Source organism: Pelodiscus sinensis, chromosome 22, assembly GCF_052426305.1.
Source record: "Pelodiscus sinensis isolate ZL-2025 chromosome 22, ASM5242630v1, whole genome shotgun sequence".
Taxonomy (NCBI): domain Eukaryota; kingdom Metazoa; phylum Chordata; order Testudines; family Trionychidae; genus Pelodiscus; species Pelodiscus sinensis.
In genome coordinates this window covers 5,596,738-5,622,500 of record NC_143073.1, presented here as the reverse complement: position 1 = coordinate 5,622,500, position 25,763 = coordinate 5,596,738, and the positions used below count along the sequence as shown (strand labels likewise).

General features: G+C 51.8%; 1 long non-coding RNA gene across 1 annotated transcript in view; it reads left to right on the top strand.

Moving 5' to 3' along the window:
• Positions 1 to 23,961, top strand: part of LOC149521805 (uncharacterized) — a 25,997-nt gene extending 2,036 nt beyond the window's left edge. Inside the window, exons 2-3 of the long non-coding RNA XR_016347720.1 lie at positions 22,094 to 22,234; positions 23,804 to 23,961. This is a non-coding gene — a long non-coding RNA (uncharacterized LOC149521805). The remainder of the gene's footprint in view (positions 1 to 22,093; positions 22,235 to 23,803) is intronic.
• Positions 23,962 to 25,763: the final 1,802 nt, after the last annotated feature.

The following is a 25,763-nucleotide window of genomic DNA, read 5'->3' as shown; positions in this document are numbered from 1 at the left end:
CAGTAGGGAAAAATGGGCGTGGATGAAAACCAGCACGTGGCAGCAGAGAATCAAAATGTCTCATGGGCCACATGTAGGACCCTGATGGGCTGCATTTGCCCCACTGATTACCCACCACGGCTCTCGGGCATGCACGGAGCCACTGGCGGATCCAGAGCCCCTGAGACGTTTCAATGTCTCCGAGCTATTTTTAAAGCAGCCCCTAACGTTCAGTCCCAGCTGGAGGGTCCTTGCTGCTGACTTAGGTAGCCCCCTCTTCCTTGTATGTAAGCATTACCAACCTTTTAATGTCAACCCACCCCCAGCCTCCTGCGAGTCCCACCCTTGCTCCCGGACTTTGCCAATTTCAGCAGGGCCTTTGATGCTCCGTTCCGTGGTGCACCTGCAAGCCGACCTCGGGGCCTTCCCCCTGCTGGGGGCCGGGCGAGGGTGTTGGAGGTGCAGGAGAGGAGGGGATTTCCTCGTGGGAAACATCAACAAAAGGGACAGGGCTTTGCTGTCCCATGGGGCCTTTGACAGACTCCAGGCCCCAGCCGGGAGCTCTCCAAGTCGGAAGGGAAGGGCCGAGGCACTGAGGCATGCTGTTGACTCAACAGGGAATTAAGCTTATTATAAATCCAAAGGGGAATCGGAGCGCCTGGCTGCTGGGGGTGGGAGGCGATTTTTCTTTTCTAACCCAGTGGTTCTTCCATAGCGGCTCCTTTCCTCCGGATTCCTCTCTGTAGTCACTTCGGGAGCCTGGGCAAGAGCTACCGTGAAATCCCGGGGGGTACAAGCCACTATGGTTGGGCTGGGGAGATTTCCGAACCTCTCCGCCCTTTCAGGCATGAGGCTGGCTGGTGTAGACCGGCGTGGCTTCGCCGAAGCTAGAGTTGCCAGGTGTCCGGTATTTGAGCCTTCTGTCCAGAAAAAATTTCATAAAATACCGGACACGTGAAATGTCCAGTATTTTCTGTTTTTCCTGGCTCAGGCGTCTGCCAGAACACGCGCAGCTCGGGCTGGCTGGGGCGGGGCGAGGATGGCGCATCCCACGCAGCGCTTAATGTAAAAGAATGCAACGTACTGCGACCTCCGAGAACAGACTTCAAATTGGCTGCCTTAAAAGGGCAATGCCTGCTCTGCTCTTAAAAGGGCAAACAGGGGTTGTTGGGTTTTTTTGGTTAGCTACTGTAAACTTTTTCAACTTTTCCTTTTTTTTTTTTTTTTTTTGGTCTTTTTCCCCCTCTGGAGTACACTAGTCCTGGAAATTTCAGTGAGTTCCTTTTTTTTCTTGTTCAACAGAATTTTCCCCCGATTTTTTGGGGGGAGGGAGTGTTCGGTAAGTTTTGTTAAACCATCTGGCAACCCTAACTGAAACCTGCAGAGTTGCCCCTGATTTATGCCAGTTGAGGCTCTGGCCCAGGGAGCACATGGGGCATAGTTGCTCCTGTGATACAACTAGTAAATAACAAGCTGCCTGAGCAATAGGGCCTAGTGGTGAAAGCACATCCGGTGACCCAGGAAAGCTGATTTTCCTGCAAGCCCATCTCCATGCCAGTGGAAGATTGCTGTTTACACTCCAGCTCATCAGTGTCATTTTAAATACCCCAGGCAAGGCGGTGGTGGCTCATTCCCCACTAGCCTGATCATGCCCCGCCTTACGGTTTCTCCAGCGCGTAGCTTTACGTTTTCATCCTCCACCACAGTTTGGCTGAGGGGGCGGAACACAGATTCTGAACTCAGGCCAGTTCCCGCGCAAGGGAAACTCCGGGTCTCTCCCAGGTCTGCTCCTGAGTCTCTGATGGGCATTCGAAACGGCTTTCACTTTCCTTCCAGTCCTCCTTTCCCTGTCATGTGCTTCCTCTCTCCCAGGCCCTACCTTCCTCGCTCTCTGATTCTCTTCCGCTTGATTTTCCCCTTCGCCATCTCTCTATCCTCGCGCGCTCTTATTCAGTCTCGCCCTCTCGCTCGTCCTTTTCTGTATTCAACTTAAGTTCAGCCTTATTGTACTTTACGTGGGTAAAATGTTGGAGGGTGATTGTTTCCTTCTTTTGTACCTCAGTCTCCCCCACCGAAGAATCCTGGAGTCTAATTCTCCCCTCTCGAATAGCTTGGCATTGAACCCTTATTATTCTCCTTGTCAATTAGATTTTACAAAGTCTTCATATTTTCAGGAGGCGTGCTCGCTGCTTGAATGGAAATACCTACTATACAATTATGCCAGACAGAATGGCATTTTAAAGAACTCCGCCAATGGCGCAGCGGATCACAAAAAATTTGCTGCTAATTTGTAGTCTTCGCATTAGCTCTTCAAGTGTTTTTTATGCTGGCGATAATTTATAGCTGCAAGACAACGGCTAGTCATATGTGAATAAATAATGCTGCATTGCTGCTCCTTGGATAATGAACAACTTCACCTTTCCTGGGGAGTTCAGGAGAGAAGATCTGCCTACAGTCTGCTCCCCTCTCCTCTACCCTGTTTTTCCTCCCCACCCCATTTTGTTCTGGCCTTCAGCCATTCTACACCCTAAAGCCCCTTCCAAAGTTTCTTCCAAGGGCCCAAATTGCAGGATCGGGAAATAGATCGGTGCCCAGCGTGCTTTGGTAAGGGAGCATGCGCTGCACAGTCAGGAAATCTGTTCTCGGCCACTGTTCCCTCTAGTTTTTTCCATCGATGTGCAGAATAAATGTATTATGTGCCGAGAGGCCTGTGTGCATGTGCACCACCCGTAAAAATAAAACCTAGCGGTGGGCGCTCTGTTACTCAGCGGGGTGGCATCTAAATCTCGCGGCACAAGCTGTTCTCATCCCAGCTCTGTGTGACACAGCAGAAGTGCCTTGTATTGGTACCAAAAAAAAAAAGAAAAAGAAAAAGAAAAACCTGCTATGTGTGCCTCAGTTTCCCGCTGCACTTTGCATTGTAAAAAAAACCCCAAAAAATGCAGTCTGGGAGTATCCCCTGAGTGGAATGAATAGGGCCATTAAACAGCTGCCTGAAACCAACCCCAAATCAACAGCCAGCACAGTGGAGAGATGATGAAGCACATGGACCTCCCAGTAGAAAACCCCAGGAAGACAGACAAGAGGGAGAGAGAGAGAGAGAGCGAGGGGTTAGGACATCACAGCTGGGTTGGCTCATCACAGCCAGGCTGGACTGTCCTTCACTGCAGTGCTAACCTGGGGACTAACGAACAGCTTCCTCGGTTTGCATTGCCAAGATACCTGTGTCTCTGAAAATATCCCCCACTGCATCTCGCCCAGGGCGATTGCCAGATTGGATTGCCAGAAGGATCTCAGTACAAGCCTCCTGCAGGTGTAAGAAAGAAAGAAAAATAAGAAGAGCCAGGCTGGGTCAGACCAAAGCTCCATCTAGGCCTGTCTTCTGTCTTCTGACAGTGGCCAATGCCAGGTGCCCTGGGGGAATGAACACAACAGGGAATCATCCAGTGATCTGTCACCCGTTCCCAGCCTTTGATGAACAGAGGGTAAGACACCATCTCTACCCATCCTGGCTAATAGCCAGTGCTGGATGTATCCTCCATGAATTTACCTAGCTCTTTTTTGAACCCTGTTAAAGTCCTGGTGATCACAACATCCTCTGGCAAGGAGTTCCACAGGTTGGCTGTGTGCTGTGTGAAGAAATGCTTCCTTTTGTTTCATTTAAACCTGCTACTTATTCATTTCATTTGGTGCCCCCTAGTTCTTGTGTTATGGGAACAAGTCAATATTTTTCCCTTACTCACTTCCTCCATACCTGTCATGATTTTATAGACCTCTCTCATATCCTCCCTTAGTTTCCTCTTTTCTAAGCTGAAAAGTCCCAGACTTTTTAATCTCTCTTCACATGGCAACCATCCAAACCCCCTAATCATTTTTGTTGTCCTTTTTTGAACTTTTGCCAATGCCAAGATATCCTTTTTGAGCTGAGGTGACCACATCTGTAAGACTGTATTCAAGATGTGGGTGGGGCATGGATTTATAGAGATGCGATATGATATTCTCTGTCTTATTCTCTTTCTCTTTTTAAATGATTTTAATGGCTCAGTGGGATCTGTTGCAGAGAGCAACGGAGAGAGACAGGGACCCAGGTTTGGAAACTACACGCCCAGCCCATTAAGAGATTACTCACGGGAAACTGGTCAGAGGTTGGGGCCTAGACCAGACCCCGTCCCTCCCTGACACTCTGCCACTGGCTGGCCATGTGACTACTGGCAAGTCCCTTTGCCTCTGTGTCCCTTCCTCTCCTTTCTCTGTTCAGATCATGAGCTCTTGGCACAGAGACCTTCTCTGGCTCTGAGTTTGTACAGTGCCTGGCACTCTGAGACTTTAAGCTCAGTTGAGGCCTGCGGTGAACAGCTGTAATACAAACAAGAGCCTGCCAGAGGGAGGATGGTCTTGAGGTGTGAGTCCCAGCTTGGCCCTAGATTCTTTAGCTGACGCTTTCCACTGGGGCGTGGATGAATGTGCGACATGGAGCGACGGGGAAAGAAGCTAGCTGCTCCGAGTGCACCTAAGGAGCCCAGCCGTGTAGACAGAATCATGCCCAAATGCCTGGTTTTGTCTCCAGAGCAGGGTGAGCGAAGGGGGCGGCACGCCGGACACAGGCTCACAAGAGCTGGATTTTACTCCCTGCTCTGCTGCTGGCTGGGCAAGTCACAGCCCCTCCCTGCCTCAGTTTCCCCAAGTGGGGCTCTTGGGCCTGACCTCCTTTGCACGGTGCGGGGGAAAAGTGATTTGCACCAGCGCCAACCCGTGGCGTGAGCCATGCGTGTGTGGACACACACAGGGACACACTCACCGCTCCAGCGAGGCTGCCGCACAGCCGTGCACCCCGCATTGAAGAAGCCCCGGCGCTGATGGCTGCTGTCAGCCTGTGGGGGACTGGAGGAGCCAGCCCCTGCTTTCTGAAACAGGAGTGTCTCCAATTCCCTCCAGCGAGGCCCTGCCCTCTCCGCCTCTCCCCCTCCCCTCAGATCCAGCACAAAGTGAAGGTCAAGGCAGGGTCATTGATCCATAGATCACCATGTCTCTCTGCTAGGGACAGTGATGGGAGCACGGCAGCCCCATTAACTCCTTCCCTGCCGAGGCTTGGCCAAGCTGCAGTTGCTGCCCACGGCGCCCAGCCAGGCTGATGGACGAAGGAGTCAGATGCAGAAGGGAGCATCCCTCCAGGGAGTGGCCCGGCCCGCCTGACCCTGAAAGGCGCCCGCCCCATGCTGGAGGTTCTGTCAGCTCACATACTTGCCTCGCCCTTAAAAGAGCCAGGTCTTCGGCTTAGCCACAGACTGGTCACGCCCTTGTGCGGTGCCTCGGTTTCCCCATGTGTAAAATGGAGCTGGCCACCCTTTGTCTGTCTTGTCCATGCAGCCTGTCGACGCGTCAGGGCGGGGACTGTCCGTTCCTCTGGGTCTGCGCAGCACAGTGGGCCCCTGATCTCGGCTGGACCAGGACACTAACGCATGTACATGGCAAGCCTTTTGGGGCAGGAGACTGCTTTTTGGTTCTGGGTTTGAACCGCACCGAGGGCGGGCTGCAGCATGAGTGGGGCCTCGATTGCGGCCAAAATACAAATAACAGATGATAAGACTCATTTCTTCCCGGCCCTCCTCTCCCAAAGCCCCCAGCTCTCGCCCTGAAGCCTGAGGGTAGGTCACCCTCGCCTCCGTATTTGCGATGATGGGGGCTGATAATTCCCAGCCGGGGTGTAAAACCCGGTGGCAGTGCCGCCTGTGGGTGTGTGTTCGATATTCCTTTGGCCTCCCCTCGTGCATTAAAGCCAGCCTTGAGCTTTAATCGGAGCGAGCGCACGAGTTCCTAAGTGCCACCGTGCAGGCCTGAGCGGGGCCGTGCCCACAATCGTGTCAGTGTGTGTGCGGGGGGGAGGGAGGAGAGCACCCAAGTGTGTGGGGGGATGGGGACGGCGGAGTGTGTGGGGGGCGTATGTGTCCGTGCACTGGTGGCAAGGAACAGCGGAGTGAGGAGCACGGCTTGGTGATACAATGCCACACGACAGGCCTGCAGCCTGCTGGGATGGTGCTGGCTTGGCTGGTTACCATGACAGCGACGCAATATGTCACCAACCACCTGGCACCTGCCAGGTACAGGCCACTTCTGGGGAAAACGCTTGTGACGTGAGCAGTGCCGGTGGCAGCAGGGGCGTGTGTCTGTGTGTGCATGTGTATATGTGTGTTTGCGTGCGTGCGTGTGCGTGTGCATGTCTGTGTGTGTGTGTGTGTGCGTGTGTATGTGTGTACGTGTGTGTGAATGTGTGTACCTGTGTGCGCGTGCGTGTGTGTTTGTGTGTATATGGGCCCACAGGAAACTTGGCCACACCCATGATCGATTACTAAAATCATGCTGCACCATGGATGTTGCCGGACCAGAGAGTGCCAGACTAGAGAGGTTCTACATGTACAATGTAGAGGTTCCCATCGTGCTTAGGAAAAGCAGCTTTCTGCTCAAACAAGGGGCAAAGGAATCAGGACTTCTGGGTTATAATTTCAGCCCTCCCACAGAGTCGCACGACTCTATTTTCCCATCCATAAAATGGGAACACAAATATGGCCCTATCCCTTTGGGGGAGGGGTGATGAATTCATACAATCAGCTGAGCTGGAATTGGACCGGACCACCCTGACTTGGGCAAAAAGTGCTGTGGGGGGCTTGAATGACCTTCAAGCACATCAGTGGCTTGGGCTTGTGTCTCCTCCAAAAGACAGCGCTGCTGGCTGACTCCCCCTGTTGAACCACCCTCGCTGCTCCCCGCAGCCACCGGGGAGTTGCAAACCATATGGCCTCCATCCTCTCCCGCTCTTGTTTTTCACTCCCCCGCCCTGCCACCACACAACAGCCCACCGCGCACCACCGGGAGCCCGTCGCCGTTCTGCGTCAGCCGTTCTCATGGCAATGCTCCCAGGGCCACCACCTCGGGGTGATGAATTCTGTGCCTGAAAGAGAAACATAGCAGATGGACTTTGAAGGGGTTCCAGTGAGCCCTACGTATGCTCAGCAATTAGTCCCAATGGCAGGGGAAATTCAAAAGCCCCACAGTGACAGATGGATTTATTGGGGGGGGGGGTTGATCATGGGCGGTGGGTGAAAGTGGGTGCCCTCCCCTTCTGCCCAGCCCCCGTCCCCCTGGGAGCCAAGCTATCCTCCCTCCCACCCCGCACCCAACACCATGGGGAGGAAAGTCGGCTTGCGGCCCCAGCACCATGGGGAAGGCAGAGGGCGCATGACCCCAGACACCCCGTCCCCGGAGCACAAGGAGGGGTGGGCAGTAGGGATGGAAGAGTGTAATCGATTAACTGATTAACCAATGAGCAAAAGCGTATAGCTTAAGACTGCATGCATCCCCCACCTACCCATACGTGTTTTAGCAGGCTGGCCAACAGCCCGGCTCAGTCCTGGCTTGCACTGAGTCCGGAACCTACCCCCTGCTGTGGCTCTGCATTTAAAGTGTAATTAGGAGCCAGGTGGGCAGGCAGCCAGGCTCAGTTCCAGCTCGTGCCAGACAGGAGCTGCTCCACCCCGTGCTGCTAGCTCTGTAGCAGAGGCAGCAGCGCAGGGCGACAGGTAGCCGGGCTGTGAGGGGAGCTAGTTTTTAAACTGGCTTCCCTCGCGGACCAGCTCCCACCTGGCACCCCATGCTGCTGCCTCTGATACAGAGGCAGCAGCACGGAGCAGCAGGGGGCTCCACTAGCTGCTGGCCTCACTCCCGGGGACTATAGAATAGTCGAGAAACCAATAAGAATTCATGAGGTTAATTGACTATCCAATTAGCCGATAGTTAACATCCCTAGTGGCGGCAGCAACTCTCTGTCCCCAGTATGCAGGAGACCTTCTGGGGGCGGGGGGAGTCTGGGCGGGACCAGGCTGGTGGTTTGGGAAGGCAACGCCTCCCCCTGCCTTTGATACCCACCACCCCTGGTTTTGATCCCATTTGGGGGCTGGTTTCCTGGATGCCGTGCCCGTGAGCTGCATTCTCCCAGAGCTGAAGGGTCAGTGTCTGTATTGCTCTTTGGAGGGGGGGCGGGGCCGTGATCTTAGCTCCGGACCTTAGCTGGGGGAGACCAGGTGAGCTGTCCCAGCAGGACTGGGTGGTGAGACGCCCCAGAGAGCAAGGAGGCGAGTGTCACTGGCTTTATCAGCACCCCGGGGGGGGGGGGTTCTGTGACCGCCCCCCGTCACACCCCTAAGCTCGACACAGAACCCAAGTGTCCTCACGCTCTGTCTCTTCTTCTAACCACAACACAGCTCCCATGCCAGGCCTACCCGGTGGATTTTAACCCAGCCCAGTTATTGGGGGGCTTTCCAGTTGGTCGGTGGGATTTGGCAAACAATCCCTGTGCTAGACGATCTTATGTCAGAAATAGTTGGACAACAAAGTTAATGGGGAGGTCGGAGAAGTCACCCTCTCTCCGCACAGCCCCTCCTCCGCTCCCCCCGCCTTAATGTAGGACATGACATGGTGTAATTTATAAACTGCATTATGGAGTCACTAATCTGCTAATGGAGAAGAGCCTCCCCCCAGCTAATCTTTTGCTCACACATTAAGAGAGCTAATACCATCACAGGTCATAAATATGAGACCCTCCTATCCCATCGCTCTTTGCTTTCCTTAGAAAGCTGGACCCAAAACTGAGCTGGTTGCAACATTTCCATCCAAACCTCCCCCTCCCGCACCATTGGAAAATGCCATTTTGACAAAAAACTCCAATGTTTTCGGGGAGCGGATGGCAGCTGAAATGGTATGGATTGAACATAACGTCCTAGTGGAAAAGAAGAGGTTTGGCCACATCCCATTTCAGTGCTCTTGGAAGGGGAATTGCGGGTTTTTCACTTGCAGATGGCTTTCACCATGGACTTCATCAAGAGAGGGATCAACATCAAAAAGAAAGAGCGGGAGTGGATCGAAAAGGCGATGTTTTGACTGACCTGCAACAAATTATTTGGCAAAAGATGGCCAATGTTTGGCTTCTGGCAAGGGTGGCCAGATGGTTTAGCAAAAAATACTGAACACCCCCCTCCTCCCTCCAAAAAGAAAACTGGGAAAAAATTCTGTTGAGAAAAAAAAAGGGAGGGATACTAAAGTTGTTGAGCAAAAAAAAAAAAAAAAAAAAAGCACGGCAGGGGAAAATTGTCCCTGTTTCCCTCAGCTTCTGTCCAAGGAAAACAGGAAATACCAGACATTTCATATGTCCGGTATTTTCTGTTATTTTTACCGGACGGGGGACCCAAATAACAGACAGTCCGGGCGAAAACCAGACACCTGGCAACCCTACTTCTTGCCTTAACGAGGGATTAAAAAAAAACAGCCTTTGAAAACTCAATATTTTGGAGGGAATGGAAGAGCCATTTTCCAGCCAGCTCGAAGCCAGACCTTAAAAGGGCCCACTCCTGTTGGAGTGCAGCCTACGGCGAGTTGCAGATACTGAGTAGCAAACAGCCTCCAGTGTAAAGTTACAGCAGCCCCGTGGCTGCTCTAGCTTGCTCCAGCCTCCCTTTGGCTGTGTATGGGCCCAGAACAAACCCAACCCAGCGTGCTGCACCTGCTACAGGTACGTCTACACGGCAGCGAAATAACAGAGTCACTCCGAAATAACAGAGTGCGGGTCTACACTACAAGCCGTGATTTCGAAATAATGGCGAGCAGGAGGACGTCTTACTCCGAGTCCGGTACCCCTCATTTCACGAGGAGTAAGGGAAGAGTGCGTTTTCTCGGACTTCCTGCCGTGTGGACAGCGCCAAAAGCTGCATTAAGCTATTTTGACTCCAGCTACGCAATTGACGTAGCTGGACTTGCATCGCTTAATTTGAATTCAGCCCTGCTATGTAGACATGCCCTGCATCAGCCCTACACTGCAAATTCTCCTACACAGGGCCGGCCTGAGCCGTTTTAGCGCCCCGGGCCCTGGTGTGCGGCATCACCCCCGGGCGCACGTCACATGCGCGGGCCCACACCTGGGGTGTGAGCCCATCCCCCAGGGTGCATGGGCCTGCCCTGGGGTGCAAGGGGCATGTGTGGGCCTGCCCCCGGGACGCACAGCACATGCACTGCCCAGCCACAGCCGCTGGCGTGCAACCTGGGGCCCGCCCCCGGGGCACACGGCGCATGCGCTGCCCAGCCCGGCCTGGCCACCGCTGCTGGCGCACAGCCCATGGTGGGCTGCACCTGGCCCTGCAGGGCTCCGTGGCCATGGGGGGAAGGGCACTGCTGGCTGGTGCCCCAGGGATGGGGAGGGCGGCGCTGCGGGAGCCGGGTGCGCAGTGCCTGATGGCAGCTATAAGGGACGCAGCGTCCCCCTTACAGCTGCCATCAGGCGCCCCCCATCGGTTGGCGCCCCGGGCAGCTGCCTGGCTCACCCCCCCTTAGTCTGGCCCTGCTGCTGCAGCCCCTTGCAACTTTATAAGCTTTAGGTAACATAGGTCAAGAGGGGCCAGAAATCCCCCTCCCCGCCATGGGATGTCCTTATAGAGCCAAGATCTTCGACTCAGTTTGCATCAGCACTTACGGCTCAGCTGCCTCTTTGAACCCCTGCTCTTGGATCTACCAGAACCAGCTGAGAATCCTGCAGGCTTCTTTCCAGATTTTCTCCCTTGTGGGTCCCAGCAGCTGCAAGGAAGAAGAAAAAAACGAGGCCAGAAAACAAACGTTTCCGAGTCATTTTCAGACTTTTTTAAACCTCACGAGAACTTTCGGGGGCTTTTTGTTGCAGGGTGAAGATTTGCCGGCCAGATCTTGATGGATTTGGCCAGGTCGACTCAGTCTGACGGTACAGTCTGTGCTGTGGCAATGGGGAGACTCCAGCTTTTTCTTCCCCTTCCCCCCTCCCCGAACCCTCAGCCAGAGTGAAACTGATGTGGCTGGCTTCCTCATGGATGGGACGATAAATTCTAGTGTAATCTATGAGCCGCCTGGCACACAATTGCCAGAGTTTGTCGGTTCTTTAATGTCAGGAGTGTAAATTAGCGCCTAGCACCGAGGCGACCTTGGAGAATTCTCAGCGGGCCGGGTTTTAGTTTAGACTGAAGAGCTGGCTGCTGTTCCCTCTCCGGTGACAACTACAGAGGAGCACAAGTACTTAATATAAGGCAGTGTGGCCTGCTAGACTGGGCTCCAGGAGGGGTGGATTCTTGCTACAGCTCTGCCAGCCTCCTCCTGTGCCTCAGTTTCCCCAGCTGTAGGGCAGGGCAGGTGATGCTTGGGTAGCATGCAACAGATACAAAACAAACAAACAACAAAAACCCCATCTACTGCTAACCTACATTCACAAAAGAGGAGGTGGTCACAGCATCTCCATGAAGTTATATTGGAATTGAAAAAGGTTCAGAAAAGCACATCAGAAATGAGGAGAGGCTTGGAACGGCTGCCATATGAGGAGCAGTGAATAAGACTGGGGCCTCTAAAACACCTTGGAAACAAGACGACGGAGGAGGGAGATGGTAGTGTCTATAAAGTCACGGCTGGTGTGAAGAAAGCAAACAAAGACGACGTATTTACTCCTTCCATGGGCGTGAATGGTAAAAGAAGGTGGGCACATAACAGCGCTTAGCCCATCCATGGATTATGCTTTCCAGGGTTGAGGGGTGTGAGGAAGTGGGGAGTTTTGGAGGGTCAAAGGGGGTTACATACCATGGGGCACTCAGTGCCTGGAGGTTACTGGTTTAATGCGACAGTGGTGGGGAGTTTGTTGTTTCAGAGAACAGCTCAGAACTGGAGCCTCGGTGTCTGGTACCCTGGTGTCCCCAGCTCTGCTCAGAGGACACACATATGTCCACTATTCTCTGATTTTTTTTACCGGACAAAGAGCGCAAATACCGGACTGTCCGGTAGAATACCGGACATCTGGCAACCCTGTTCTCTAGACCAGAGCTACTATCAGCCAGCACAAAATAGGAGGGTTTAGTGAGCTTTGAAGACAGCAAAGGATCTCTCAGGCCAGTCGGCCTGGGCCCTGAGCCCCGCAAGTCAGTCTCTCTTACAGCCACTGAGTCCTGCCTGCTCTGCTCTCAGTCCCCAAAAGCAGCCCCCTCTCCCAGCGGAGCCTCCAATAACCCCAGGAACAGCCCCTCCCCTGTCCATTGTCTTCTCTCCAGGTAAGAGGGTCCCCTGGCCCCTCTTCACCTCCCTCCTCCGTCCAATGTTCTCCCCGCACTGGGACCAGCTGGGCCGGTCGCTGTGGTCTCCCCTCTGCAGCCCTGAGAGGCGCCGTCTTGGAGGTGGAGGGGCGGATCCCCCAGGTGAGAGCGGGCCCCCCAAGAGTGGGCCGCTGCACGGGAGTGGACTCCCTGAGAAAGGGCGGTCTTACTGTCGCTGGAGTGGAGTGGGCTCCCCGAGAAGGGGCTGCCGCACTGGAGGGGGAGGGAAGTCTCACCAAGGGAGCCGAGGGGCCAAGCGTGGCCACAGCCTGTGAGCCGTGACAAGGGGTAAACATCCTCTCTGTAAAAAGACAAAAAGCTGGGGGGGGATGTAGGAGAAAGAAACAGCTTGATACGCGGGGTTGGTGTCAGGCCTGAGGCCTGAACCAAAGTCAGCAAGCGTTAAAAACTCGGAGGGACAGGCAGGCCCTGTCAAAAGCAAAGGTCTTTCTGCAAGCCGGCGTCTGGGACACGAACTCGGCACTAGTTCTGCTAAGGCACATGGAACATGGAAATCCATCCCGCCAGGACAGCACGAGGACACCCCAACCCAGCACGCGCTCACATAGTGTGACGAAAGCGAGGATTAGTGATAGGCACCGATCCTAGGCAACATGGTCATCAATGATCTGGAGAAAGGAATAAACAGAGAGGTGGCAACATCTGCAGATGGTACCAAACTGCTCAGGAGAGTTAAGTCCAAAGCAGACTGTGAAGAGCTTCAAAAGGATCTCAGCAAACTAGGTGACAGGGCAACAAAATGGCCAATGAAAGCTAATGCCAAGAATTGCAAAGTAACACACATGGGTAAAAGTAATCCCAATTATACATGCGGAATGATGGGGACTCAGTTAGTGTTACACTCAAGAGAGAGCTCTTGGAGTCGTAGGATCATAGAACCATAGAGCTGGAAGAGACCTCAGGAGGTCAAGTTCAGCCCCCTGCTCTAGGCAGGACCAATCCCAACTAAATCAACCCAGCCAGGGCTTTGTCAAGCTTGAAAAGACTTAAAAATTGCTAGGGATGGAGACTCCACTACTTCCCCTAGGAAACCCATCCCAGTGCTTCACCACCCTCCTAGGGAAACAGTTTTTCCTCATATCCAACCTGGACCTCTCCCACCACAACTTGAGACCATTGCTCCTTGTTCTGCCATCATCCACCACTGAGAACAGCCTCTCTCCATCCTCTTTGGAACCTCCCTTCAGGAAGTTGAAGGCTGCTCTCAAATCCCCCCTCACTCTTCTCTTCTGCAGACTGAACAGACCCAAATCCCTCAGTCACTCCTCATAGGTCATATGCTCCAGCCCCCTAATCATTTTGGTTGCCCCCTTCTGGACCCTCTCCAATGCGTCCACATCCTTTTTGTCGTGGGGGGCCCAGAACTGGACACAATACTACAGATGTGGCCTCACAAGAGTCGAATAAAGGGGGATCATGACATCTCTGGATCTGCTGGCAACACTCCTCCTAATGCAACCTAATATGCCATTCGCCTTCTTGGCTACAAGGGCACACTGTTGACTCATCTCCAGCTTCTCATCCACTGGAATCCCCAGGTCCTTTTCTGCAGAACTACTACTTAGCTCAGTGGTCCCCAACTGTTTGGGGTTGCCAGGCGCCAGGGGGCGTGACCGTTCGCCCGCCGGGTGCCCGGGGGGCGGGGCCCCCCATAGCCACATTCCGGGGCTGGCGCTCTCCCCTCAAGTGCCGCGCGCCCGAGGCCGGCGCTCTCCCCCCCCTCCCCCAAGCGCCGCGCGCCCGGGGCCGGCGCTCTCTCCCCCCCTCTCCCAAGCGCCGCGCGCCCGGGGTCGGCGTTCTCTCCCCCCCCCCAAGCGCCGCGCGCCCGGGGTCGGCGCTTTCTCCCCCCCCCCATGCACCGCGGGGGATGAATCCGCGGCACCCCCGGGGCCGGCGCTCACCGTGCGCCACGCGCCCAGGGCCGGCTCCATCACCGCGCATGCGCCACGTGCCTGGGGCCAGGCCAGCCCTGAGCACTTGGCGGGCGCCAGGAAATGCCCCGTGTTGGGCACCATGTTGGGGACCACGGACTTAGCTGGTTGGTCCCCAGCCTGTAACAATGTAACATTGTAGATAGTTCTCTGAAAACATCCACATAGTGTGCAGCCGCAGTCAAAAAAGCAAACAGAATGTTGGGAATCATTTAAAAATGGATAGAGAATAAGACAGAGAATATCTAATTGCCTCTAAATCCATGGTATGCCCACATTTTGAATAGTATGTACAGATGTGGTTGCCCCATCTCAAAAAAGCTATCTTGGCATTGGAAAAAGTTCAGAAAAGGGCCACAAAATGATGCGGGGTTTGGAACAGCTGCCATATGAGGAGAGATTAATAAGAGTGGGACTTTTCAGCTTGGAAAAGAGACAACTAAGAGGTGGTCATGATAGAGGTTGATAAAATCATGACTATTGTGGAGAAAGTCAGTAAGGAGCAGTTATTTACTTGTTCCCATAACACAAAAATTACAGGTCACCAAATGAAATGAATAGGGAGCAGGTTTAAAACAAACAAAAGGAAGTTTTTCTTCACACACCACACAGTCAACCTGTGGAACTCCCTGGAGAGAGACCTGTTAGGACACTATACTGGTGACTTCTGATCCCCACGCATGGTAACTGAGCACCTCAATATCTTTAATACAGTTGTTCTCACAACTGCTCCCTCCCCTAGTAGGGGCAGGGTTATCATGGGAAAATTGAGGTTAAGTGAGTTGACCAAGGTCACACGGAGATCGTCTGACTTCAGGCTGGTATGTCCTAGATTGGTACCTAACCAGTAGGCCATTCTTCCTCACCAGAACACCCTCATTTTGCTCCCAAAGCATGTGCTCTAGTGGTTAGCTCAGTCAAAACTCCTGGTCCCTCATTCCTTCTTGGGAAGTCACTTAGGGTGAACTTTTGAGAATCAGCAGGCAAGCCAGAGGGCATCTGAAACCCCAGTGTAAGCCCCAAAAGCCCTGATGTTCCAGCCTCTATGGACTTCAGGAGATGGCTGCGTGGAGCATCTCCAAGGTCAGCCTGCTTTTCCATGCCTTGCTTTAGGCAGATTTTCCACAGCATAGAAGTAGGACCCCCCCCCCCCCCCGAGCAGGCAGTGGGTCAGATTTTGCATGGGCTTTTGGAGATCTCCCCGGAGGGACGGACATGGCAGCCTCAGCCTGTAAGGTGGGGGAGTAAATAGCGACCCCTTCACTGGGGCAGGGCTCTGGGATCAATGCATAAAGAGTGCTAGAGGTCTTGGCAGCAGGCCTGGAGCCTGGAGGCTCCATCAGACTCTTCCTGCAGGGAGCCAAGCGTTAGAGGAATTGACAGGGGTTCCATGGCTGGCTCCATTAGTTACAGCAGATTTAGCTGAGCTGGAACGCACCAGACTGCACCTCTGACGCCTCTGGCCTCCGGGGATAGATTTCCTCACTCCTCACGGCGGCAGGTAAACACAGCGGCTGGCACAGGCTCTGGAGTGTAGCAGGGCAACAATTGCCTGGCTCGCAGCATCCTCCAGATTAACCGGTGAACAGCATGGTCTCCAATTAAAGTCTCTCGGGTACACAGCTGCTGCACAGGCCGGCAATGGAGGGCTGCAGTTATTGCGGGATGGCTGGGATTTTGGGGGAATAGGAAATGGAGAGTGAGAGGGGGCCTGGCTGGGAAGTTCACATCAAGGTTAGGATCCAGGTTTTGATCCAGATCAAAGTTTGTAAATAAAGCCAGATCCAGATTTATACCTGGATTCAGGTAGAGATCAAGGCTTGGATCCAGGTTAAGATCCAGATCGAGGCTTGGATCCAGATAAAGATCCAGATTGAAGCTTGGCCCCAGATCCAGATCAAGGCTTGGATCCAGATAAAAATCCAGATAGATTGATTGATCCAGATAAAGGCTTGGATCCAGATAAAAATCCAGATAGATTGATTGATCCAGATAAAGGCTTGGATCCAGATAAAAATCCAGATAGATTGATTGATCCAGATAAAGATCCAAATCAAGGCTTGGCTCTGGATCAAGATCAAGGCATGGATCCAGGTCCAAATCCAGATCAAGCGTAGGATCCTCATATAGTCTGAGATTTGGATCTACCTTGAGGTCCACAGTTCACAGATTCTGGTTCTGTCCATCTCTCAGCAGGTAAAACCGGAGGACGGTTAGTTTTGTGGAGTCAGAGCATGGTGCTGCAGTTAGCTGTAAAACACTAATACCTTTTGGCTGAGACTGTCAAAGCCGTCTGCGAGATGTGAAAACCTGGCCGCTTATTTAGGGCCCTAATGGGATCCGAGGCCTTTTGAAAACCTGGCTCTAAAAGAAAAGATCTAGCAAGTGCCTGAGAATAACCTTAAGCTGGTATCCAAGATGATGACTCAGGATAAAGATGTGGTCCAAGAGAAATTACCTACTTTCTTAGGCTGGGTCTACACTGGTCCTTGATTGACAAAACTTTTGTCGTTGGCGGGTGCTTAACACTCTTCTCCCCCAAACAATAATGTTTTGCGGCAGCCAATGAAAGTGTGGACACTGCTTTGTCAGCAGCAGTGCTCTGCTGCTCACCAAGCAAACCCCGCTTGTTTCGAAAGAGGATATGCAAATTCCGCATCTCGCTTTCGAAAGAGGATCTTTCAAAAGTGAATGTAGTCTGGACGTGGGGTTTTTTTTGGAAAAAAACCCTTTTATGGAGGGTTTTTCTTTTTGGTGAAAAAGGGCTTCCCCCCCCCAAAAAAGTGTCCAGACTACTTTCACTTTTGAAAGATCCTCTTTAGAAAGTGAGATCATAAGATATGCAAATTCCCACTGAATTTGCATATCCTTTCAGGAAAAAAATGTAGTTTAGCCGTATCCAGAATGATCACACGCGCCGACTTATAGCGACAGGACTGTGTCGACAGAGCCTGGTCGCTAAAAGCTGCGTAATCTCAGCTGGTGCCAGAGGATTGCAGGTAATCAAAAATGGTTTTTGCTGCAAATTTGTTAAAATCCATGGGTGAGAAAAATCCGCGTTTGACAAATTTTCCAACTTGGAAAATTATGTTGGAAAAAAAAGTGTTTTGGAATCATCCAAAGGTCCCGGTTTGACATTTTCAACAGGAAACATTTTGCTCTTTGGGGTCAAACCGACTTTTGGTTTGGAAATGTAACAAAGTTTGTACAAAGAAAAAGAGGAAGAAAAGAATCCAAAGTCAAAAGTGGAACAAAAGGTTTCACCTGACCCAAACTAGACTTTTTTTTTTTTTTAAGGATTTTATCATCTGTCCTGATTTAGGATGGGATTTAAAAAAAAAAATCTCAAAAATTCTCACCATATGGGAAAAACATTCCCCACCCATCCCTTCTAAGGCAAGCTGTCCCGACTGTGAATGGAACATGTTTCCCTCTGTTGCTTCTCTCGGCCCTGGCTCAGAAAGAGTTAAGGATCTTAGCTTTGGCTCCCTGGTGGTAGAACAACCTTTCACATAGCATCTAGCTACTGACCGCAAACTTACCCCCAAATTATCGATTGACCTTCAACACCCCGTGAAGCAACACCCCCACTCACATTGCAACTGGCTCATTAAGACACAGAATGCTGTTACCCAGTCTTTGCCGACACACAGGAACCTTTGCATGGAGCTTATTTGACTTGTGTGTGTTCTGTTTGGTGGGGCCGTTGTGTGTTGTGCCTGTGTGTGGTGTCAGTGGCAGTGTTGTGTGAATGAGTGTGGAGGGCTGTTGCAGGTGGGAGAGTTGTGTGTGTCTGTGTGTGAAGAATGGGTGTGTTGCGTTCACAAGGGTGGAGGTGTGTTGTGTTTGCGTTGTGTGTGGATGTGATGCGTGCACAAGTATGGGGGGGTTGTTGTAGGTGGAGGTGTCTTGTGTCCCCGAGGGTAGAGGGGTGTTTTGTGTGCATGTGTTGTGTGCATGGGTACTGCTGTGGTGGCAGGGGGTTGTGTGTCTGTGTGTATTAAGAACGGCTATTTTATATGCCTGAGTGTGGAGAAGGTATGGGGACTATGTTGTGCGTTTGTGTCCTGTCCGTGAATATGTTCTGCAGAGGAGTGAGATGTTTTGTGTGGGCACGTGAGGAATACTAGGCGCCCCCGCAAGTCTGTGTTGTGCAGAGGTGTGGGGGGTCTCTGACACTTTATCCAGTCAACACGAGGTCTGTCTTCTCCTCCCTCTACCCCCCGGCGCACCCTCCTCTAAAATGCCACCATCTCGTCTTCCTGGGGGCTGCTTTCCACTTGCCATCTGACAGATGGCACTGCTAATTATCCGCCCAAGCACTCCAGGACTCCCAAAATAAACCAAGAGGCCAGCATTTAAAGGGCTGCGTGGACCAGCAAGAGAGCGACTCAAGCGGTGAGGAAATCCACCGACCGTGGGCCACAGCCAATTCGCTTTGGCTCACGAAACAAGCGAAAGAGAACATCCCTTTGCTGGGTTGCCACACATGGAACCCACCAAGTGGCAAGGTGTTCTCTTCCACAGCTCGGGGGACGTGGCACTTTGCTGCGGATATCATTGTCTTTATGTATTCCCTTTCGCACATCTAGAGGAAGGGGCCGGGAGCCAGGAGAAGATAACAATCTCATTATGGAATCTTGCCATTTTCTTTTCTTTCTTTCTTTTTTTTTTTTTTACTGACATATACATTTATTTTTAACAGATTTTACTGACAGGCAATTTTCACTCCCCCCCCCCCCACCCCACTTAATTCCACTGACAGTAAACTTGCTGACAGATGGAGACGACTCGTCATGCCCAAATCAGGGATGGGAAAAAATCAATGAGGGCTGGCACTGGGCAGAGCTCTCTCATGTAATCTCATGATCTAGCTAATCGACCGATCTAGATACTTTTCTGTCCTCCGCCCCATCAGCACATGTTCAGAGCGATTCTAAAGTATCTAAAATTAGAAGGATCAAGAATATGCTTCCTGCATCTCTTGCTTCCTTGTCTGTTGGAGAAAACGCTCTATGAGTTTAGGAGCTGTTTGTTTATGTTGGCATTGGTGAGTGGGTGTTTTATATGTCTGGGGTTGTTTTGTGCGTGGGATTCTTATGGGTGGGTGTGGATGTCTGGGTGTGGGTGTTTGGGGAGTGGGATTGTGGAGGGTGGGTGTCTGGGTGAGAGGGCGTGGTGTGGGGGAGTGCGGTGTGACTATGCTGAACGGGTTTTGCGAAGAGGAAGTTGGCGCGGGCTTGTGAGTGTGTTTTGTGAGTGGGCAAGTCTCTGTGTGAGTGTCTGGGGTGTGTCTGTGGGTCCGTCTACACCAGGGCTAATTTGGAAGCCCCGGGGGCCACAATGATACTCACAGCACATACCGAGGGCCGCAACTTAAGTGTGGTTGCATATACATGCAAATATATACACAAATAATTTCTTTCACACAATGCACCCGTGCTCCCGGCACTTCCTCCCTAGGGGCTAAGAACGCCGAAACCCTGCACCCGTCTCTTCCAGCCAGCCCGTCTGCTTGCGTCTTTCAGTGCTCACCCTGCCTGGGAGATGCCTCGCCGTTGTGGAGCGTATTCCCAGTGGAGGCCGTGTTCACAGGATCCCACCCATGGGCTGTGTGTTGAGCCCTGCGTAAACCCAAACCGCACCATGAGCCACGTGTGAAGTAGCCCTGATCTATCCTGTGGAGCTGTTTCAGAATACTGGAAGTATCCCAAAATAGTTATTCCGTGTCTATTGAAGCAGCCCATCATTTTGTAATAGATTTCGAAATAGGGTTGCCAGATGGTTTAACAAAAAATACTGAACCCTCACCCCCCAAAAATGGAAAACAATTCTGTTGAGCAAAAAAATTAATTCCCGGCCCGCTCCATCCTCCTCCCCACCCTAGTCAACCCGAGCTATGCTGCGTATCCCAAATGCCCTTCCCTTGGATGCCCGAGCTGGGAAAAACAAAAAATACTGGACATTTTACATGTCTGGTATTTTCTGCATTTTTTTTTCCGGACGGAAGGCGCAAATACCTGGCTGTCCGGTTCAATACCGGACACCTGGCAACCCTATTTCGAAATAACGGGCGGCTTATTCTGACATCCCTGTCATCCTCGTTCCACAAGGGTTAGGGGGAATTCCGGAGTAGCGCGTTATTTTGAAATGATGAAATAAGCTATTTCGAAATAGCATTGAAAGAAGCTTCGCCACCCTGACAGTCAGGAAGTTTTTCCTAATGTCCAACCTAAACCTCCCTTGCTGCAATTTAAACCTATTGCTTCTCGTGCTATCATCAGAGGTTAAGGGGAAGAATTTTTCTCCCTCCGCCTTAGACACCCTTTTAAGTATTTGAAAGCTGCTCTCATGTTCCCAGTTAGTCTCCTCTTTTCCAAATTAAACAAACCCAATTCTTTCAATCTTCCCTCACAGATCCTGTTTTCTAGACCTCTAGTCACTTTTGTTGCTCTTTTCTGGACTCCAGTTGAGGCCTAATTCATGCAGAGTAGAGCGGAAGAATAATTTTTCATGTCTTGCTTATGACACTGCTGCTAATACATTTTAGGATGATGCTTCTCCCCCCCCCCCTTTTTCTGTTGACTCCTATTTAGCTTGTGGGCCACTATGACCCCTAGATCTCTTTCCTCAGCACTCCTTCCTAGACAGTCATTTCTCATGTAGTATTTGTGCAATTGTGGGTTTTTTTCCTTCTTGGAGTACCTTGCATTTGTCCTTATTGAATTGTAGCCTATTTACTTCAGCACAGGCCTCCAGTTTGTTGGGATCACATACTAGGCAGGATACTAACCACAGGTGTTAAGTCAAGACTATGGGCTTGGACTATGTATGCCTTTATGCAGGATGGTCTGCCTTCTTGCACATGGGAGGTGGTGCCACCTGGACAGTGTTGGTCACAGTGCATTGTGGGAGATGTAGTTTGCCCCCCCTGCCAGACATGAGGCAACTGAACTACTATTCCCATGGGGCAGTGCAGCTGTATTTCCAAACTAAATTGTGTGGCTTTTAAGGCATTCAGTAGCTGAAGAAAAATCAGAGTGTTCCATGGAAGCTGACACTGTTCCATGCACAGTTTTGTTTGATCCAAACCCCAATGCTCCAGCAAAAAGCATTTTCTGTGGAAAATGTCCAGTCCACTTTCATTTTAAAAAACAGAGGAGCCCAGTTCTAGCCCTTGTGTTTGCAGGGAAAAGCTTGATAATGCAGCCCTAAAGCAGGGGTGGGGACTCTAAGGCCCAGGGGCTGGATTCGGCCCCTGGCTTGCCCGGATCTGGCCCCCAAGGCTCCGGACACCCCTCTCTCCCAGCATTAGGGAGCCGGCGCTGGCACTCCAGCCAGAATCACAGTCAATGGAAGCAGTGGGGGGCAGTGCCTGGGAGTGGCAGGAGGCACAGAGCCAGGTAAGCACTCCCCCATTCCCTCATGCACCCTCTGTCCCACCAAGACCCCAGAGATCCTCACCCTGCTCCTGCGCCCAGCCTCCCACCCTGAGCTTGCTTCTGCACCCAACCAGACCCCCCCACCCTCAGCCCGCTCCTGCACCCAACCCCCCAACCAGACCTCCCACCGTCAGCCTGCTCCTGCAACCAGCCCCCCAACCAGACCTCCCACCCTCAGCCCGCTCCTGCACCCAAGCTCCTGGCCAGACGCCCCACCCTCAGCCTGCTCCTGCACCCAACCTCCTGGCCAGACGCCCCACCCTCAGCCTGCTCCTGCACCCAACCTCCTGGCCAGACGCCCCACCCTCAGCCTGCTCCTGCACCCAACCTCCTGGCCAGATGCCCCACCCTCAGCCCATTACCTGGAAAGGTCTGCGTTGAGCGGGGTGGGCCGCAGGGCAAAACGTTTGAGAAACGCTGGTCTATAGAGAGGGGGCTGCAAAGTTCTGGCAGCCCTGAATCTTGGGGGTGGGGGGGTGTTATGGGATGCTTGTGTGCTGCCCCTGTGCCAGTGCCCAGTAGGGGGCAGTCAGTGCCTACCCCCAGGAAACCCCACCTGTGTCCTTTCTCATTGTTGCAGAGCTAGGTCTAGACTGCACCTTCTTCTGCAAATACAGAGGGGCTAAGTGCAGCTGGATTTGCAACACCCATGGCCAGGAACGTGGCAGACCGGTGGCTTGGAGCATCCGTAGGAACAGTGTGACTGACCATGCCACAGCCAGTAAGTGAAAGCCTCATGGCTGGGGGCCACTGTAAGAGGGGTGGGAACGGCCGTACAGGAGCGGTTCTGCATTTCCCTCTCGCTCTGGGCTCTGTGAAACGTGACTGGCCCATGTGGGCTGCACCAAAGAGGTGGGGGTTGTGAGTTTGCGGGTGCCGCCCCACGCTGGTTTGTTATTGTCGGGTTGCTCGTGTGCACTGGGCTGCTGCGCTCTGGATTGCTGTGGACAGGCTGCGTGTGCGGGTTTCGTGTGGCAGAGCTGCCCAGATGGGTGTGGGGTTGTGCAGCTCATGTGGAGGCTAAGTTCTCTGACTTGGTTTGTGATGGCATGGTACAGGGTTCCAGGCCTTGGTTTGTTCTAGTAGGTTTGCTCGCAGATGCTGGGGCTGCTCATTCCTTTTTCTTGTTTTACTTTTGCCTCAGGGTGTTGAGTTTGTTGACCTAGTTTGTTGTTGTGGGTTTGCCTGTAGGTGCTACGGCTCCATGCACTGGTTTGTTGTACTGCCCCATGAGCATTGGGGGCAGCTCGTGGTTTCTAACCTTTTTTGTGGCCCACTGCAAATCTTTTCTCTGCCCCGTGCCTCAGTTTCCCCTTTCCCTTTTGTTTATCTTACCTGTTTGGCTGTTCAGCTCTTTGGGGATAGTCTCCCTGCGCAACAGCTGGCTGCGTGGACTTCTTGACCTTCTGGTGAGAAATTGGAGCAGGTTCAAAGAAGAGTCAGGAGAACGATGACAGGGTTAAAATGAGAAAATCCAGACCTCAGTCTATTCAGCTTATCAAAGCGGAGGTTGAAAGGTGGCTTGATCACAGTCTATAAGTACATCCATGGGGAAGAGAAGGATGATGAGAGGGCCTAGCAGACAAAGGTCTAACAATACCGTATGAAAGGTTAGCTAGACAGGCTCAGACTTAGAAATAAGATGCAATTTTTTAACAGTGATAGTAGTTAACCATTGGAACAGCTTACCCAGGGCTGTGGCAGAGTGTGGAGTTTTTAAATCAAGACTGGATGTTTTTCTAAGAACTCGGCTGTAGCGCAGTCCTAGCTATTGGCCACGGAGCAGGAATTGATACAGAGAAATGCAAAAGCTGTGTTCTGCAAAAGATCCAATGTGTGACCAGAATGATCCCTCCTGATTTTAGCACCTATGAATAACTGATGTTACTCTTAACTAACAGTGTGCGTGTCAACACTACAAGCCTTTATTTCGAAGCAAGGGTGAGCTGGAGGGATTCTTACTCCATCTCATGGTAACCCTGATGTCACGAGGCGTGAAGGAAGTCGAAGGAAGAGTGCTCTTCCTTCGCCTTCCTGCTGTGTAGACGGCACCAAAAGCCAAAGGAAGCTATTTCGACTTCAGCTACGCAATTGACGTAGCTGAAGTTGCAGCGCTTAATTCAACGTTCACCCTGCTGTGTAGACGTGCCCTGTGACAATAAAAATCCCAGCTCTTATCTTAGGGTGCATCTACACTGAACGTAGCCTAATTGAGTAACTCAGGAAACTTTGATTTCTCTTTGATTTCTCCCCCAATCTGATTGCCTTTTTCCTCTTGCCGGCATCCCAGGTGTGCAAGCGATCCGGATCCAGGAAGAAATTGATGGCAAAATGTACGGTGTTAAATAACATGTGGCAACATTATGAGAATAAAATGGTTGCTCCTGATTACGATTCAGTTAAAATAAAAGATGCGCTAATGGATTTAAAGCTGCCGCAAATAGATGTTGGAAATATTGTCACGTCTGTATTTACTGGATAAAGCGTTGCTTTAAAACCCGCTGCATTCCCGACTTAATGACTCGAATAAAACCTTAAGTAACTTGGGAGGTTCGAGGGCTTTTACGGAATTGCATGCTCCCCTCGCTGTAAACAGCCCACGGGCGGAACAAGCGACAAAAGGCAGCGAGATGATCGAATCGCTCCCAGAGTGAGGTTGATATGTTTGTAAGGCCTCAACTACACTTGAAAATTAATTTGGATTAGTTCGTCTGTGAATTTAAAGCGCTTTAGCTATACTGGAACAACACAGTGTATGTGCTGCCTAATTGTGCGGTACACGGTTAGCTTAATCCGCTGTCCAGTAGTAACCTACCGTGAGTGTGTGAGAGAGAGTCCTCCATGATAATCTAAAGAGGGCATGAATTATACACCTTAGCTACAGAGGTTTGGCTCTTTGACTCAAGCTACAACAACTCAGGCTTTTGGGTCTTCAATACTAGTCCTCCAAGGTTCACAGATTTTCCTATTTGTTCTAGTTCTTTGTCTCCGTGTTTCTCTTGGCCTCCAATTGCTGTAATTTTTTTGTCTTCTCCGTGCTAATCTCCATGCTGATTTTCCGCTTTCCTGGTCTACCCAGTCAGTTATTCTCTGTACAACCTTCTTGCTCAGTGCAGTGAGCCCAATATGGTGTGCAAATCTAAAGTCAGACTCTGTCCTACCACGTCACGCGACTCCTCCCATTTAATCTCTCATGGCTATATCCATGAGAGAAGGTCCAGGGAAGAGCCACAGACATGATGAAAGATCTAGAAGACATGACCAATGTGGGAAAACTGAAAGAACTGAGTTTGTTTAGTTTGGAAAAGACAAGACTGAGAGGGGACATGAGAGCGGTTTTCAAGTACCTAAAAAGGTGTTGCAAGAAGGAGGGAGAAAAATGATTCCCCTTGACCTTTGATGATCGAACAAGAAGCACTGGGCTTAAATAACAGCAAGGGAGGTTGAGGTTGGACATTAGGAAAAGCTTCCTAACTGTCAGGATGGTTACACATGGGAATAAATTGCCTAGGGAGGTTGTGGAGCTTTTGAAGAGCAGGATAGACATAAGGATGTTAAGGGGCGGGTATTTTGCTAATCGTGTCATTGATACAAATTGTATCAACAACACGACTGGTAGATAAAGGGAGGCTCATTCTGGGACTGCTGTGTCTCTGCATTTAACCCCACCGGGCTCTTCCTACATTTAAAATCCAGAGGTGCAGCAGTCCTGGACCCGCATAAACCAGGACTGCTCGGTCCTGGCTTGCACCGGGTCCAGCAGCCCCTGTCCACGGTGGCCCGGCTGCCCACGGCCAGCTCAGGCTGCCATGCACAGGGGCCGCTTTGCAGCAGCCTCCCCGACCAATACTGATAGAGGCAGTGGGGGAGGTGGCACTGCGGAGACGGTGCTGAGGGAACCGACTTTTAAGCCGGCTCCCCCCCACACTTGCAGGGAGGGGAAGCGAGTAGTCGAGTACTCCTTTCAACTACTCACTTCCATCCCTAGTTAGACAGACTTCTATCAAGGACGGTCTAGATCAGCGTTTCTCAGTTGGTGCGCCGTGGAACCTTGGGGTTTCGCCAAGCGAAAGTAAGGGTTCCGCGAGAACCCAGCACGCCCCCGCTCCCTCTTAAAGAGACAGAGACAAATTGCGGCGGGTTTTTTGTATTTGTTTTGCTCGGAACCTAGGGGTTCCTTGAAATTCTTTCAAGCCAAAAAGGGTTCCATGCCCAAATCAAATTGGGAAACAATGGTCTAGAAGATGGTG